General features: G+C 41.8%; 1 protein-coding gene across 2 annotated transcripts in view; it reads right to left on the bottom strand.

The window, feature by feature from the left end:
* Window positions 1–13,015, bottom strand: part of LOC126088523 (voltage-dependent L-type calcium channel subunit beta-1) — a 757,906-nt gene that overhangs the window by 722,480 nt on the left and 22,411 nt on the right. The gene's annotated exons all lie outside the window — the stretch shown is intronic.

The following is a 13,015-nucleotide window of genomic DNA, read 5'->3' as shown; positions in this document are numbered from 1 at the left end:
ACCCCGGGCGTGGGAAGCGAGAACGCTACCGCACGACCACGAGATGCGGGCACGTGAACAGAGATGTGGGGTGAATATTGGGAAGGGCCAAGAGGCGGGGTGTCGGACTTCTAAGATAAGAATTAGGCAGAGAAATGGTGGGCAGGCAAAACGTTCCATATTATCGTGGGAAAAGGTTTGGAGTTAAAGGAAGGCGAGAAGTGGTGACAGAAGCACGGGTAAAATAGTAATGATTAAAAACTACTACAACCACCAAAATATCATTATCCATCACATATTTAAAAGATGAATGCTTCATTCCGAACAGTATCGTTATTATTGGTATTATAGAGCCCCTACCATGTTTATTTTTCTATTCTAGCCACTTCCACCTCGAAAGCGAGTTGTGTTAGTCTCCTCTACGTGGTAGGCGTAACGCAGGAGAAAAACAGCCGCTTACATGTGCTTTAATGTACTTCATATACGAGCGCGACTCATTTCTTACGTCTCTGTGCTAAACGAGCACGCTTAGAGTGTCTAGGACCGCAGCTCCATGGTGCTCGATAATAGAACCTCACAGGGACGGGGCAGAAGAGCCATCTAGCCGGCGGCTCTCCCGTCTTCATGCAGCTGAACTTCAGTTCCCACGCCAGTCCCCTGCTTATTCCATCCTCCCGCCCTCTGGCTTGTATTGTTGTTACTGGCTTCCCAGAAGGCGCTGCATGGGTTACTGACCCTCCTAAAGCGATTCTTGATTCCTATTTCTTCAAGAGAATCCTATTCGTTAATTTGTTGAGTTTGCGTCGCAGGCTGTCTTCTGTCAGCATTTCCCGTATTGTCTGACTCTAGAAGAGATTTCTGCCCTCAAGTCTTTAAACTAACACTCTATTCCATGCCCATTACATTGTCCACTTTTGGTTACTGCCGTACAGTTACAGCTTCATGACATTTTCAAGTGTTTTGCCAAAAACCCTTGTTCTTCACTTTATACATCAGTTATTAATTAAAAGCAATGACTAAACAGAATATAAATTAAGCTAAGCGAGATAACTTTATAACTAAGATTAATAACTCCAGAAAACTTTATAACTAAGATTAATGACTCCAGAAACATTTAACCTGCGGTGGTAAATATTGCTATACTTGTCTCTTTTCTAATCTGTTGATCATTTCACTCCCACCACATGAGGTAGGAGGGAGAGGGGCAGACTGGTAGCTGCCATATTGCTGCCCTTTAGCCAAATGGTGTTAAAGTATCACCATTGTCATGGCAAGCACTCCACGAGATTAAAAACGGCATTTATTACTAAATAACTTAATCATTCTCGCTCTACGGGTTATAAATTATCAGCAGTTCATGAGAACACGCCTAAGTTGACGGCGCTGTTATAAAAATCATAGACCGACAGTAAACTATAGGCTTAGAACAATGATATACAAATGTATTCCAGTAATCTGTATCTATCATGTAGTGTGCAACTACAGAAGTGTATAATTAACATTTGTAATTAATTACACTAATTCCCCTGGTGCGCTGCATGTACCGTGAACTAATCTGTTGCTTCACGTCCGGGAGGAATCCGTAAACCCTTCGTCCCTTTGCTGCTGTGTCCCAGGAACGCTAACTTTCTTGCAGGAGCCAGGCTGATTCCCCCTTGGTTGACTCGGGATGCCGTACACGTTTTTCCGACTTTTTAACTTCTCCCCCCTTCAACTATTACTCTGCGTCATCCTTCCCATGTTACAGATGCATTGAACAAACTTGCAGATTATCTAGGCGGGCGGCAACGAGTGAAGTGCTTTACGCACCTGTGAAATGCGAAATCGTACATAACAGAACTGGTACTAGTTTCAACATGTGATGCCTACGAGACTACATGCTTCCTTCATTCCTCACTAAAACTGCCAGATTGGCCTCATGATACACTGTAAAACAGAAAAACGACGCTCCGTGATGGAAATATCAGAATGTGGTGGAAATTGGTAGATATGGAGTACATTTACAGATAAACAATTGATTACAGTTTCAGCAAAAAGTGGATGATTTACTCAAGAGAAAAAGGATCACAAATTCAGCAAGTCAGTAACGCGTTGGTCCCGCCTGCCCGTATGATGGGGGACAAACAGTTTGATATCCGATCGCTGTACAGGTCGTCTCCAGACGGCAGACACCTCTTCGCTGGTCATCGGATCTCAATTCGAAGCTGGAGTCATCAGTGAGGACAATTCTACTCCAGTCAATCAGATTCCAAGGTGACTGTCTGGGGCGCCATTTCTTTCCATAGCAGGATCCTTGTGGTTGTCATCCGCGGCACCTTCACACCACAGCGGTACGTCGATGATATTCTACTATCCGTTTTATTGTCCTTCTTGGCAAGGCATCGGGAGCTGATATTTCAGCAAGATAATGCCCACCCGCACACGGCGAGAGTTTTTACTTCTTGTCTCCGTGCTCGCCAAACCCTGCCTTGGCCAGCGAAGTCGCCGGATCCCTCCCCAGTAGAGAACGTTCGGAGCATTATGGGCAGAGCCCGCCATCCACCTGGCTCCGGGATGTTATCGATCTAACGCGCCAATTGGACAGAATTTGGCACGATACGCCTCGGAAGACATCCAACTACTCTGTCCAAGCCGAATAACTGGCCATATAAGTGCAGAGCTCGACCAGCGCGTTATTGACTTGCTAAAATTGTGGAGCTCTTTGTGTTGAATAAATCATCCAGTTTTTCCGAAATTGTTATCATTTGCTTGTACATGTACATTTGCTGTACATGTGCATCACATCTACCGATTTCCGTCACGTTCGGATAACTCCTTCGTAGTGTGTCGTTTTTTTAGGTGTATACAGAGTGTTCCATCTATCCTTATCACCCCAAATAATAAAACACTATTGCACGTACTGTACTTCTAACTTACATTCGCTTCAGACAAGTAGTATTTCTATCTTCTCTTCGTTCGAATACATTTTACTCTCACAGATCTTCAACTGAAGACGATGATTGAATCACCGGAGCGCATTTTTCTTGCGTTCCCGTTTGATTACTGTCAATTTCAGCAAGAGGACGAATTACGATAAGCCGAGTAGCTGTACTGTGAACTGGGAAAGCAGACTCAAAGCTGAGTTACGTTTTTAATAACGTCAAATTTACGTGAATAGTACACTGTGATACATTTCTGAACCGGTCTTGAGGAGAGGAAGTGGATTACCGAGCAAAAAAATATATGGTACTGTTTAAGAAAGAAATCGTTCTGCTGTTTATATCTCCTAACGAACAAAGTTAAGACAAAGGCAGTAATGCTAGTTAATGTGCCCTTGGTAGCGAAACAACATATTCATGATACATTTTTTTTATTTTGATTATATACTGATATTTATCTTAGTGCTCAAGCTAGATGCGACATACTGTATTCAGGAACGATGTAACAGCATTCCGAACATTCTCTGAATTGTTCATTATGTAAAGTCCTTTCTTACAGATTTTTTGGAGGTAGCATGAGAAATTTAGCGACAAAAATTTATCACTTAGCTAGCAGAAACCCTAAATATTTGATTGCTTCTTTCTTGAATATTGTTAACTGATTTTTATTGAAGGAGTTCAGCTTCTTAGGGGCTTCCCTATGAGCAGTACTAAAATTTTGTTGTATGCGACCTTACGGAATTTCATGTCTGTGCACCATTCTAGCAGCGTATAACAAATGAAAATCTTAATGAAACTGCAAACGTACAGGGACGCAAACTGCGCTACATTGCACTACATAATAGATTTCAGATGGTAGGATAATTTCGTACACTGCAATTACAGCGACGCTGAATGTAAGTCCAAGATCACACTTCCGTATCGAAGAGGAAACTGTTGTGTTCCTATGTTGTCATTTGTTTGTACATGCCATCCAGTGGGATTGGATAACACGTCAGCGTAACTACCCAACTTATACTCTTGCGTCCTCGGCTGGAAACGAACACAGTGTGTTTATGGGTCGCAGAGCGCATAGGCTGCAATATGGGCGTGGTACTTCTTCCGCAGTATCAGTCAGTCGGTGGTACAAACATCTGCGAAGCAAGTGATTCATCCATGACAAAAAGAGTTCCAGGCATCGAATTTCCAAGTTCAGTTCTGCAAGTGGAAAACTAATAATCCTGTAATGAAGCACTCTTGCCGTAAGAATCTTCCAGAAACAATACTACTTGCCGGAAGCAATAATTGTGAGTAAGGCCTTGACGTATCATTTATCTGTTGAAATAAAAAATCATGATGTCCTGCCTTGATGTCTACATTACTATACATGAGGTTCATATGTGACTTATAAGGCTGAGATTAACAACTTGAAACATCCTATTTACATGACAGTCAGATCCAATATTTATGTTTAGTGTTCAATATTGAGTGTTGGCTTTATGTAACTGCTTAACAATTTTTAATTAGTCTGTACAGTCTGCTGTCCCAATTGAAGCGATATCTCATCACTTTTCTTCACTCCATCAAAACAGTTGATGATGATGCTGATAACGATGATGATGATGATGATGATGATGTGGCGCATCAGTAACGTCAGCAGTCTGTACAGTGTGTTTAAATATTACTGGACAATTTATATTACCAGAAACCATAATTGAAACACATACATGACCTTGAAAGTTTAAGAATTAGGAGAGATGGACTGGTAAAATTAAAGCTGTGATGGTGGGTAGTGATTTGATTCTGGATAGCTCTGTGAATAAAAATCGTTGTGTCAGGGTTAAGTCCTGGCCTGACATATAATTTTGATCTGTCGAATAGTTTCACTATAGGATTTTACCCTGATCATAGAGAAATGATCGTCATCTCCTAGTGCACAAAAAAAGAAAAAACGTAATAGCTCTGAATATTTTGTTGCGACAAATGATTAGGTTAACATAATGTGCCCAAAGGAATGTTCTAATGTACAGACTACTCGGTTTTGGGATTCAATAGGGCTAAATATATGTCTATCATAAATGTTTAGTACAAGTTCCAAACCCAAGGTTTTATGACGTTGATTTTTTAAAGAAATTAAAAGAAGTAAAATAAGAAAATCTGTAACGTTGAAAAAACCTATTTGTAACGTACAAGAATTAATAACTCGTTTGAAAAAAGTAAACATGAAATGTTGACAACCGATTCCGTTGTCAAAGAAAAAGCACTTTTTAATCCATACTTACAGGAGTCTAGGCAATGGCGATTGCCGTCAAACATTTATTCATTCATTCTCCCAAATTTAGTATCTCCATTGGCCATACAGGTTGTTCGGAAGTTCCCGTTACAAACCTCTAGGACTTGTGGAGGGGAGTCAGTACATAATATTCTGAATAGCAGTCCATGTCCGGAAACGCACCGTTTCCCTTCTACGACGGTTTCAATTCATATGTGAAAAGCGTCCACGTCTGCTGAGGGACGGAGAAAAGTCTCCGAGTTGCTTGTCCCTGTATGCAACAGGGCAGACAGAGTGTGGTGTACTACTTCTTGTGGTATCGTTTGCAACGTTTAATTTACGTGACTCCTCTAGAGACAAAGGAAGATCTGTTGGCACGAGTTATGGCTGCTGCACTATAAATTGAAGAGACACCAAGTCGGACGGAGAGTGTGTACCAGAACGTTCCTCGTAGGTACAACGTCTGTAACAACGTTGGTGGTCGCCACAACGAGCCGCTGTTGTAATGCACCAGTGCTGTTCTGTACGTACAGTATGCTGCTTTTTTTTTTGTTTTGGAAGAATGTAAACACGTAATGTTTACGTGTTAATACAAGTTAGTGATAAATGGACGTTTCGTTATGTATCCTTTCGAATTGTTACCTAATAATTGTACTGCGTCACGCCTCAAGCAGAAGTGGATGAGTTAAACATCTGAAGTGAAACCGTCGTAGAACGGAAACAGTACATTTTCGGACATGAGTTCCTGTTCAAAATATTATGTACTCACTTCCCACTACAAGTCCTAGAAGTCTGTAACAGGAATATCCGAACACCCTGCGTTTGTGTTACTGCTTTTGAATTCCATTCCTTAGCTCCATCTGATCTAGAATCTTATGTTGTCTAATGGAAATATTAAGATGCTCCATAAATTCCTAAATGTTTACTGCCCAATTTTTTACATTTTCTTGAGATTTTAACGGTACTCAGATCTTAGTTTGCCGGACCGTGCGGTTGCGTCTCTGTGCCGTGGGAAACAATTTTTTTTTTTTTTTTTACATTCAGCATGTCATAATGTCTTTAATCTTCCAAAACGATCGCAAGGTGCCTCTTCCGAGCAACCACGCGTATTCATCCTACCATCCCTACCTACCATCTGTTTATGACGCATCCTGCTCTACGTCTGTCACTCGCGGTATTCATCGTTAAGGAGTAAATGCGTCAGTACTCTCGCGGACATATTTGGAGGACAGCTCTTAGGCTCCTATTAGATGAGTATCGCAATTCGTTATTTTGACAGTATATGCAGGGAACCACGGTTACCAACAAAGTGACTAATTTTTAACTCACTGCACGCGGGAAGCGAGGCCGGTCGGAATGGCCGTGCGGTTCTAGGCGCTACAGTCTGGAACCAGGCGACCGCTACGGTCGCAGGTTCGAATACTGCCTCGGGCATGGATGTGTGTGATGTCCTTAGGTTAGTTAGGTTAAATTAGTTCTAAGTTCTAGGCGATTGATGACCTCAGAAGTTATGTCACATAGTGCTCAGAGCCATTTGAACCATTTTGAACTCGGGAAGCGACCTTTTAGATTCCTGTATAGCTTAACTAGTTTGACTGATCGTGTGTCTAATCACTAACAAATGTGCATTCCCTGTTGATAATAATAAAAGCTTATCACGTCCCCAGAAACTTGTGGTTTTTTTGGCTTGAAAGTGGTAAGAGACTGCATTGTGAAGCTAATTTGTGAAATGCTGTAACCAAAATAACATTTGAGCTTTAGTTTCAGAGTGCGCATGACCAAAGCAGAGTTAAGGACTTAACAACCTTCTTGCAGCAAGAAGCGACAACACATACTCCCACAGCACCAGCAACAACCGGCAGAAAGACACGTCGCTAACGCAACAGAGCTAGGCTTAAGCTTTGTATAACAGTCTGCTGATATGTATTCTGAATGGTCGCAGACGATGACATGGGACTCTTTAAACACTTAGCGGGATCTTTCACCTGACAGTAAAACGCACGTTGCATAATGTTGTTCTGTTACGGGTCTCGGCATTATGTAATGCCAAGGTTTGCAAAATGAATGTCTGGGTTTTAAGGCTTTGTAGCATTTATTGGGTTCAACTTATAATAATACATAACACATCAAGTGAAAGAGCAACTCAAACATTTTTTTTTTCCTTACAAGCGTTCAGTGTGAGCAGCATTCGTCACACGGCACACACTGAGTCCAAGGGCGAGATCTTCCGAAACCTTGATCAGTGTGTCTGCAGTAATTGTTACAATTGCTTAATAAGTCGCGTAGTCAGTTACGCCGTTGAGGCAGACACTTGCTGCTTAATAAAGGTCTCAGTTTGAGCTTCTTCCAATCGAGGAAAGATACATACCGCAAGAGCCATAATGTGCGCATCAAGATAAGAAACACCAGTTTACAGTTGCTTCACGGAAAAGGAAAGACTCATAACCTTTCCGCCAGGCAATGGCACAAAAAAAGAAAATCACATGCAGTTTAGGGGAGTCTCGTTGCAGCTGTACCATCTCATGGGGATTTGATAACCCCCAGATGCGCAAATTATGCGTGTTCACATTTCCATTTAGGTGAAACGTCGATTTATCATTGAAGACGAGACGACCCACAAAGTCTACATCACCGTGCGGCAACAGATTGTTTGCAAAGTTGGCACTTAAACCGTAGTCTGTAGGCTTTAGAGCTTTTAACAACTGCAAACGGCAAGGACGTAGTTGAGAGCATTTGCTTAAAAATCTTCACAAAGACGTCTTTCGGAGAGCTAATTCGCGACTAGCTTTCCGAACTGATTTCTTGCGGCTACGTGTGAAGGCTCTCTAACTCGTTCAACACGTTCTTCAGTCATAAGTCACTCTTGTGCCGTGAGACGAATGGTTTCACATTGAACACTTGTGAGGAAAACTTAATTGCTCTTTCATTTCATGTATTATCTACAGTTGTAAATTGAATGTAATAACTGCTACAAAGCCGTAAACCCTCTATATTCATTTTGAAACTCCCGGTATTTTTCATTTAAAAGTTATGGTCTCTCTGTCACTGAACGTGATAATAGATTTCCCTTAGAAGGCTACTTTTAGATGATGGCTTCCGACTGCAGCTACACATGATGCAGACTCCGTAACCACACAGATCCGCCATTACATCGCTGCTTAGAGTGACCGGCGAAGGCAGATAAGTAACTTAGATGTGTGATAGTGACTTTGTAATACGTAACACAGAAGAACGAAGGAGAGAGAAGAACGAGATCACGGCCTCATCTGAAATATTTACACGCATCTAGACCTCTGGAGATAGGCAATGAGGGACTACCTATTGCTGATGACATAATGATGGCACCCGTAATAAAATTTTATGAGATGAGTGGGGCTAAAAGTCATAGAATACTAAGACTAAACATAACTAAAAATATAAAAACGTCGTAAAAATTAGTAGTAAAATTCACACAGTAATAAAAGCAACTACAATTAAAGATAAAGCCATAAAAGTGCACAGAAAAAGTCGCAGAATAATAAAACTAACTGCAAATAAAATATATAAAACCACCATTAAAGTGGACGCGCTACAACACACACACACACACAGACACACACACACACACACACACACTCAAACCTATCAAAATCACGTCCTTTGTCAAATCCAAAACTTACAGCAACAAAAAGGAAAAAGTAGTGAAAGGAATTAAAATGGAATAGAAGACTTCTGTGACTGGCTTATCGCTGAAAAAAAGGGTAAGTGCTCTAACTTCACTACACATTTACTGAGATTATCATGCCTCGCTGCATGCCATTTCACATCAGTATTATTATTCCCGGTTGCAGCGATACTTTTCCATCATTTCTTATTTTACTGATCACAATACACGGCTATCAGGCAAATCAAATGGCGTTTGGTTGCTAAACTTAGTTGAACGAAAGGAGACACTTCTCCAGCTGCAGTTGAACCGTTAAACACGAACAAAAGACCTTAGACTTGATGGTATAATGTGACACTGTCCAACTGAAGGGTATGAATGTTAAACTGAAAGATCGTAACGCTGATGTAACAAAATTATCAGGACCACCTAGAGGATGTAGGAGGGAAACCTCAGAAACTTCGTTTATGGATCCTACTTGCCAAGCTACTGAACGTTGTACATTTTTGAGACCACGATGCTCCAAAACGTCCAAGATTAACACTGCACTACCACAATCAACGAGGCTAATTTGTCGAAATATCAAGCCTAATTTTAATTGTCGAGTTCTCAGTTGTAACAAACATCTGCAGGACGATACTAACTACAGAATATTACTGGAAACTTAAGTCTTGTCATTAATGAAGACTTACTGTCTAGAAACTGTTTGCCCGCCCGGATAGCCGAGTACATTAAAGAGCCCGCTTCGGGGGAGCGGGGAGGCGCACCAGCCTCAGATCGAATCCGCCCGGCGAATTAACGACAAGGGCTGGTGTGTCGATCAGCCTGGATGTGGTTTTTAGGTGGTTTCCCACATCCCACTGGGTGAACGCTGGGCTGGTAGCTTGGTACTCACGCGCCGCTTCAGTTACACAGTTCGCAGACATTTAGTAAACGTTCTTATAGTTACACATGCGGTGACGCTCGACACAAAACGCTAGGGTACATAAATTCCGCCCCAGTGGTGCAGGGTAGTGTCAGAAAGAGCACCTGACCACCCAGACACACTGACGCTGTCGAACCAGAAGTAAAATGCCGGTGCCGTGGGACACGGGATAAGGCCAAAAGGAAGAAGAAGAGTGATTGAAACTATTTGATAGACACAAAAGGCTACAACCATTAAATAACAAAGGACATTGTCGCAGGAAAGCAACGGAAACGGCTCTGTAAGTATGTTAGGCGTAGAAACTACAGCTTTCAGGAGAAAAAAAAAAAACGTGAACTGCACTGAACGGTTTAAGAACGGGAACCGGCGGTGCAGATATTTAAGAAGACAGTGGAACCCTAGGTGTGAGCTTCGATAGGAATTTACAGACTTAAATACACTTCCAGATGTAGCAATGGACTGGCAGGAGAAAAATTTGTTATTTTGTAGTGTTCCATTTGGCACAATATTCTATAATTTGCTATGTTATGCAGGTTGGTTCAGCTGCCCGTCACAACACCGTTTGATACACCAAGCAATATCACGTTTGGCATTCAAGAAGCACGCACGAGATTTTCATATTCTATCGTTCGCTACAAGCAAAATGAGCACGACTTTTTCTGTAGGAAATGTACTGCAGTTAAATTTTTTATTGGGATATTTTTTCAATGGAGATACTTCCAGAAAAATGAACAAAAGTGAGCTTGACACCCCACTCACAAACTCAGCCCCCAACAGTCAAGATTTCTAATATGTTCGTCGTGGCATTCACACCTACCACTGCACGAAAATTTCCGACTTCACCAACTTTTCCTGATATTCGGCCATTTTTGGTCTGTGTTGATTGGGCTACTACGTCGCCAGCATAGTTGGCTATTTATTTAGCATTATTAATTTATACACACCCTTGAGGGTAAATGAAGGAGAAACGACAATTGTAGACGTTACACTGAGACTAATTACATTCACAATTCCATCCAAACTTAACCTTTACTAGCAGAGTAGTTTCTTAGTCAGAACGCCTGACGAATATAACGATGTAATTGTTTATTTTATGGTGTTGAAATTCATATAACTGATAGGTAATAATTACACAAACATCAATTTTACAATTTTTAAGTGTTCACTAAGCCGGTGGCTTAATATGGCGTGCCAATGAAGACAAAAAAGGTCGATTGTAGGAAATAATTCGTACATTCCCAAATTTTTGTACAGTGGTAGGAAGGAGTACCATGAGCAACATAATTAGAAATCTTGACGTTGAGGCTGAGTGTGAGTGTACGGTGTGAAGCATATTAAATTTTTCTTGAAGAACTTGCCTGCCGCGGTGGCCGAGCGGTTCTAGGCGCTCAGTCCGGAACCGCGCGCCTGCTACGGTCGCGAGTTGGAATCCTGCCTCGGGCATGGATGTGTGTGATGTCCTTAGGTTAGTTAGGTTTAACTAGTTCTAAGTATAGGGGACTGATGACCTCACAAGTTAAGTCCCATAGTGCTCAGAGCCATTTGAACCATTTTTTTTAATAGCTTGAAAACTACGGTCATTAGCGGAAACGTATTCCAGTGAAATAGTTAACTACATTAAATTTCCTACAAAAAAGGCCTTGTTCATTTTTTGTGTAGGACTAATAGTTTCTGCGTAGCGAGTGGTGAGAGAATATGAAAATTTGCGCGTGGTTTTTGAAGGACATAACTCTGCGGCTTGCATAAAACGGTGTCAGTAGGGGCAGCTGGATCACCCTGTCTAAATCTCTACCTATAACGTATATATTTTTTCTACAATATTTTCCTAAGTGCTGAACAAGTAAGTAAATTGTCACGCCAAGTGACAAACATATCATATGGCAGTGGAAGTTACGGAGAAATCGTTGTAAGAGAGTATCGCGGAAGATGTATGATAGTAAATATTTCGTACGACATTACAAAGCGAATGCTACGCGGGCGCCGGCAGTGCTTGGTACGGATGGAGGCCAGCTTGCAACAACAAAGTTGGGGGACAAGAAACGAAGAGAAAAAGGCCGCGCAGCGTGGCCAAGTTTTGAGTTACTGCGGCCGCAGCAATTAGTCGGTGTAAGCCGGTGCCTCGTGCCTTGTGCACGCCGATGGTCCGCGAGAACTTCGCCTTCCAGGAGTCTGCCCTTGACCCTAGGCGCATCCCAAACTATATCCCTGTGGCTTCGTCCATCTGTTTCTCCATTTGTATTTCTTAGATCAGTATCCAATGAGTGGCTGATGCACTTGCTACGAATACTGTTGAGTTAACGGACAAACGACCAAAGCAAAAACAACTCTATTTTGCTGCCTTCTGAATGGGATCACCGATGGAACGTGACAAACTTTGTAACTCATTGTCGTCGCACGAATACGGATGTTTAGCACCCTCTTAATGATGTTGGTAAAAATTACGTTAGAAATAGGAAAAAGGAGTCGATTAGGTTTTCCTGATCATAATAATCCAATGCTCCAGTCCCTTGGGTTGAATTCGAGCCTCCGTCCAGTGGCGCAATTTCTTGGTGTTTCGAGAAGAGCAGACAATACGCAGCCATCTAAACTGACTTTTAACGCGTCTAAAGCCCTTAAACACCATTACTCTCTACACAAACGTCTACACCAAAGAATTGTACATGAAACATAACACATAGTGTAACAACAACGACGCTGTACTATTGTACATACAAGGAAAATTTTTTTTTCCATGTGATTTTTCGATAAACTAGTGTAATTGATGTTCTGATTCCATTTCTTTTTTGTTTCATGTCATTGTGTTAAGAAAACTGTAAACAAGTTTCAATGTGAATATTAATGTTTATGTCAAATGTCAAGCAACATTGTAATAGAACTGAAATGTAACAAATGTTGAGAGTGTTGTAAGATGTTTAAAACTGTAGCTGTGCGTCTGGTCCATACGTAGGCAATGTGTTAGGATATGTAGAATGCAAAACCTCGGTTGAATACCCTGTCTGTAAGGGAGAGGTAAAAGGTGGATGGCAGGTGAGCGCCGGAAAATGCACGCGGGCACTGCAAGGCACAACGGGCTCAGTTAGTTGGAGTTTGGCACTGGTCTGAGCAACACCTTCTGGAGCGCGGAGGCTCTCCTGGAAGACGTAGTTTCACTGAGCCTCGGGTATGCCGTTCCAACGCCCACACAGCATGGCAAAATTCCATAGGCACTAAATGGAAAAGTATTGCGACGCTAACAAGAATTAAAGTGCCGATACGTCAAGAGCCATAGCTGTGGTGGTGTGTGTGCTCTGTGCCTCGCC

Source organism: Schistocerca cancellata, chromosome 6 (genome assembly GCF_023864275.1).
Source record: "Schistocerca cancellata isolate TAMUIC-IGC-003103 chromosome 6, iqSchCanc2.1, whole genome shotgun sequence".
Lineage (NCBI taxonomy): Eukaryota > Metazoa > Arthropoda > Insecta > Orthoptera > Acrididae > Schistocerca > Schistocerca cancellata.
Note: the sequence above shows the minus strand (reverse complement) of the source record. Positions and strands in the feature narration are given on the sequence as shown.